Source organism: Equus przewalskii, chromosome 8, assembly GCF_037783145.1.
Source record: "Equus przewalskii isolate Varuska chromosome 8, EquPr2, whole genome shotgun sequence".
Taxonomy (NCBI): Eukaryota; Metazoa; Chordata; class Mammalia; order Perissodactyla; family Equidae; genus Equus; species Equus przewalskii.
Window position 1 is genome coordinate 7690018 of NC_091838.1, and position 5464 is coordinate 7695481.

The window sequence follows — 5464 nt, forward strand, 5'->3', positions numbered from 1 at the left end:
CCAGATAGCACGCCGCAAGGAGCCGTGACCCCTTTAGCCCCGAAGAGGGAGTGACACTCAGAGGGGGCAAGGACCTCGAGTCTTTCCAAAGAGCTCAAGCTTCCGCTCCCCAAAGCAGAGTAAAGGCCATGGTGCAAGAAGCCATTTTGCTGCTGCAGGCTTGGGACTTGACTAATCCCAGAGCTGGGAGAAGTGGTCTAGTCCAGGCCAGGCTCATCCATGTGCTCGTGTCAGTTTCAGACAAAATGACTTCAGAGCAAGGGTTAGTATCTAACTGAGCGGGGTGAGAACTCCCCTTTGAGGTACCCATTAAGGGAAAGGGAGAACCTGATAATTAACCAGGATGACTTTGGTTCTCTCTCGAGGAGTGACCTAGACGGCCATGTCAGGTTCTCCACGGTTCCCTCTCCAGGGTTGCAGCCTGGCCTCCGGCTTTCAGACAAGTTGCACCAGGCCAAGAGACTGCAGGAGCCTCGGGGTGCGCCGGGGCGCAAGGAGCCCTCTGGGTGCCCAGGGACGGGACGGAGGACACGGGGGCAGGCGGGGATCTGAGGCCGCGATCGGAGGCGGCGGGGCGCCCGCGGGCTGCGCAGGCCTGAGGCTGTGAAAGAGCAGCAGCTGCCCCGGCTCGGCAGCCGCCGCCCCACACACGCGGGATCACAGGGGAGCTGACGTTTCATTTACCGACTGAGCGGCTCTGAAAAATGTCCCGGCCGCCAGTTACGGCGGGGGAGGGGCAGGGTGCCTGGGGGCTGCTGCGCGCGCCGGGGGTGGGATGTGCAGGGGGTGCGGGCTGCGCTAGGGGGCTGCGCGGCTGGGGGGCGGTGTTGCACGCGGGGGCTGCGAGGAGGGGTGCTGTGCTGGGGCCGGTTGCGCTGGGGGAGCTGCGCCGGCGGGGGGGGGGGGGAGGGGGGCGCTCCGTAGGGGGGGCGGGTGCACCGGGAGGGCTGCGCAGGGGGGCGTGCTGCGCGGGGGCTGGGGGCCACGCTGCGCCGGAGGGACGGTGTGGGGGACCTGGGCGGGCGGGGGGGGCTCCGCGGGGGGCGGTGCGCTGGGGGACCTGCGCTGGGGGCGGGCTGCGCCTGAGCGGCCGTGGGGTCAGAAGGGCCGCCGCAGGGCCGGAGGTGTCCCCTCGTCCCCCTGCCACCTGGGAAAGGCCGGCCCCGCCGCGGCCACGCGCCGACCCCGGGGCCGAGCTGCGAAGGGACAGCTGTCCTCCGGTGGGCCCCGTGGTTCAAGCGCCAGTCATTTCTCAGGACCTTTTTCTTTTTCTTTCTCTTTTTTTCCAGGAATGTGCCACTGGCATTTGAGAGTACAAAAGAAAAAAAACATTCACAAATGAGGCTTGGTTTTCTCTCTGGCCCGGCCCCTGGGTCCCTGGACTTGCCGCCAGAGAAGACCCCCACCTGCCCCGAGGTCCCCAGGATCCCAGCCGGCGTTTGCTGCCCGGCGGGCTGTGCTCCGAGCGCCCCGCTTGCAGGGGCTCAGTTTTCCCAGTTGGCGACAGTGTTTGCACCTGCAGCTTCGTTGATTCGTACTACAACTGGAACTTTAATAAGGGAACACCACATCCCACCAGTCACTCTGCACGAAGGCAGGAGCGCCCTAATCGCCAGATCAGTTCGCCTGTTTACCAGGCACCTGACAGGAAGGTGGGGGGGCAGGGTGGAGAGGACAATGGCCTGCGTGTCAGGAGCCCGGGTTGTTTCCAGCCTCACCGCAGCCTGCCCCACCTTTCCTCGCTGCGCCTCCCTCTCCATGGAGAGACCTGGATAAAGCCGTCCGCGCGAGCGCGCCGGGAGGATTGCGGAGACGGTGTCTGTGCGCAGCTCCGGGGCTCTGCAACCTTGCCGAGCTTGTTATCATCACCACCGTTCTCACTGCTGTTAATCCTGACTTCCCCTCCCTGTCTGTTTTGGCATCTACATAACCCAAGTGTTTGTGCATGTGCCTGCGTGCTTGTGTGTGTGTTCGGGGAGGTGGGGTGGCATTTTGTTCGGAATAAAAGTCAACCCCTATTCCAAGCTGGAAACCCCCTAAAGCTTGACAGATGAAGGTAATGTCTTGGTTTCAACTCGGCTGCTCCATGTTTCACGTTTTTCTATCTTTCTGTGCCACGTTAATTTTCAGAAGACTTCGCTGAAGGATCAAGGGCATCCAAATGAGATTTAAGGGTTTTTTTTTTTTTTTTTTTTGGTTTGTTTGCTTACCCGTATCCAAATGGATAGGTCTGTGTTTTAAAATTTGTAGGAGACTTGAGTAGAATATGATGTAAGAGATAAATAATTGCACTGAGTGAAGCTAACAGTTCACTGGACACGGCCTTGTTCGTTGTGGACGACAAGGAGTTAACCGATTCTCTCTGTCCCGTGGTAAAAGTTTAGTGTGGGACTGGGGACAATGAGACCCTCTGTGCAGACCGTATCCACTGAGCCTGGGAGAGGCTCTGGCAGGGCGTCAGTGGCTACCTTGCCTTCAGTGCCCACTCCTGTAACCGGGTGCCCTCTCGCCCACCCACACTGCAAAGCTCCCACGTCAGAGCCCTGAGGGGTGACATAGAAACTTCTGGGCTCATAATACCTTTAGTGTATTTTCTTCCTGTGGCCTATGTGACTGATGCTTGCAATTTTTTTTTTTTCATATGCAGCCTGGTGTCTGTTAATGACAGATACTGCTTCACTTCTGATAAAAACTTTGTGCTCTAAAAACTTAGGCTAAAAGGGCTGTTGACGTGTGTGCAGGATTTTACTCTCCTAAAAACCAGATCGATCAACTTAATGCCTTCTGTGTGTCAGGTGGAATTATAGACACCTGACAAGAAATACGTATTTCCTTTCACTTTATTACATGTTCTCGAGGTGCTATGTGATTGGCAGTAACTTTAATTTTTAAAAAGTCTAAATTGGGTTTAGATCCCTGAATTCCAAGTGTCAGAGACAGGCACCCCGAAGCATCCAGTCCATGAACTCGACTGATAAAGCTCTATCCTTTCTTTCTTTCTCCCTCAGCCCTTCTGTTTATGGAAACTAATCATTTAGGGAAGTCCCTAAATATAGTGTTGTCATGGACAGGCACCACTCTGTCCTTAGCATTTGACTTAGAAAAAACTACTCAATCAGAATTTAAGGTAAGTGTTACTGGCCTTGCCTAAGTCGCTTCATTCCTGTATTCCCATTAATAAATGCAAGAAAGCAAGACTTGTCAAAAGACTGCCGGGAGGTGAAGAGGACGAACTGGCTTTTGTTCTTTCATAAGGAAATGCTATGAGGCGGTAACGCCTTATTCAGACACTGACTCCAACCTCAACTCAGACACACGACCATCAAATTAGGAAGCTTTAAAAAATAAAAAAGCCCAAGAAGGCCACGCACTAAAGGTTAGATCCCTTACCTTTAGGAGGTTTCCACAGACTTCCACTCAGAGCCTATTTGCCTTTTCTTGAGGCACAATTCTAACGGTATTGGCTTTTTGTTACCCACCCTACAGTAGACAATCAGAATGGGGAAGATAAGATACTGACTGTAATGGAGGCCTGAGCAAAAGTTCAAGACCCGAAAAAGAAGTGGCAGGTATTTTAAAAAACAAATAGTCATTTGAGTCTTTGGGAGCATGAGAAGACTTTTCTTTGTAGCACAGAAGATCTGGAGGTCATCAATATGTATCAGTATAAATAACAATCATTATGAACTATAATCATTAAGACAAGGTGAAATGATGCTTATTGGACTCTCTTTAGAAAGACAAGGAAGTAGATAGTCATTTTTATAAAGATTTTGATTTAAAATTGAAAGTTTTAGCACTTATGGGAATAAGCTTCAGTCCGTCGTGAAATATATGAGTAGAATTCCTCATTCCTCATGAATTTAGACAAATGAAGTGTTGTAATAGGAAAAACTAATAGCACCTTAGTTTTACATGTTATTCCAATGGATGCCCTCCAGTTAAACTTCAGACTACAAGGCGTGGTTGGTTCAGTGTAGATTGCAGGAAAGATTATCATCTACTAAGTAATTCAGCTCACATCCTTTTTTCCTCTGGTTTTCCATCCAAGAAGTGTCAAGGCCTGGTTTTGCTTAGTTTGTGAGATCCCAAAGCAGAGGAGGTTGGCTAAAGACCATGAGTTCTAGGCATGTTTGATTTGGGTCACCAAGTTGTCTGTGTAAGTCATTAAGGGTTGAGAGGCAGCTTGATAAAATTACAGAAAATCTCTGGGAAACTCAAATTAAGAACCGACCACAAGAATTATATGGAAAGTTACACTCGAGGTGCACAGAGCTCATCAGACCACTATTGGTTATGGTCCAACAAATATGAAAACAGACTGTCTGGGTTTCTCTAGAGAGCACAAAAATAAGGAAACAAGATTAGAAGAACTTGGTTATTCCTGAGACATACAAAGAGGAAAAGAATCTACATGAGTGGAAATACAGATTTGGAAATGAAATTTGGAGGTTAAGATTTCATTTGGCTTTGCTCAGTTGATTGATTCTAGTATTTGAGTTTGCAAAAACCCAGAAAAGTTTTCATTTGACAGCTAATTTAAAAGGGAATAAAAAAGCTCCTAGCTCACCTGGAGCAATAATCACCAAGCTGCATTCATAGATTTGGTAATGCCAAGGATTTCCTTGCTTTAAGAAACGATGCTGCAAGCACAATATGTACTCACTAGAAAAAGAATTTGGTGCTTTCCTTCTAGTAGATGATGTCTGTTTCAAAACACACTCAAAACATCTCTTTTCTCCAGTACTACAGTTGAACCTGTTTCTCTGCATTGGTAATTGGCGGGTATCACATTTGCTGGGCACCAGCCCACTTGTAGGTGCTTGTCTAAGTTGCCTCGGTTAATACTCACAATATCCAATGAGAAAGGTATTTATTCTCTTCTTTTTTTAGATGAGGAAGCTAAAGCTTAAAGACGTAAGGTAGCTTATGCACATGGGCAGTAAAGTTGATGGAGTTAGTCTTCAAAGTCAGGTCTGCATCTTTCTAAGATGCTAAGATTTCTAAGGTGCTCCTTCATCTGCCTTCTCGAAAGAATGAGACTCCATTTGCTCGTACAGGCTGGTTCATTCCAAGGTCTGGATGCACACAAGTCTTCAGGCGTCTAGAAATTTATGGAATATATTTTGAGCCTCTGGATATTAGCGAAGCTCAGAAATGTGGAATTCTTTTTCCCCTTTTTTCTACAAAGATTCAAACTTTTCAAAGTAAATATCGATCTAGAAAATGAATTGGGTGTCTGCCTCTCGTTTATTATTGCTGGGTTGCTTAAAATACAGTTGGAGTTGCCTGATGAACAGAAGTACAAGTTAAGAATTGTGAGTGTGTTCTTTCTGGAACTCAAAGAGAAGGGGAATAGTCCTGCGTAATTGGATGAGGGCAGGCCTGCTGGTGTATTCTGACACAGAAAAAGGATTTAGAGTCTTTTGTAGTTGTGTACTTTCCACCCCTTTGTTTAGAGGTT

The 5464-nt window shown here is 49.0% G+C and overlaps 1 long non-coding RNA gene across 1 annotated transcript; it reads left to right on the forward strand.

Moving 5' to 3' along the window:
• Positions 1-341: 341 nt before the first annotated feature.
• Positions 342-2041, forward strand: LOC139085013 (uncharacterized). Its single transcript, XR_011542971.1, has 2 exons — positions 342-478; positions 1290-2041. It is a non-coding gene; the product is annotated as an uncharacterized lncRNA (long non-coding RNA).
• The last annotated feature ends 3423 nt before the right edge of the window (positions 2042-5464 follow it).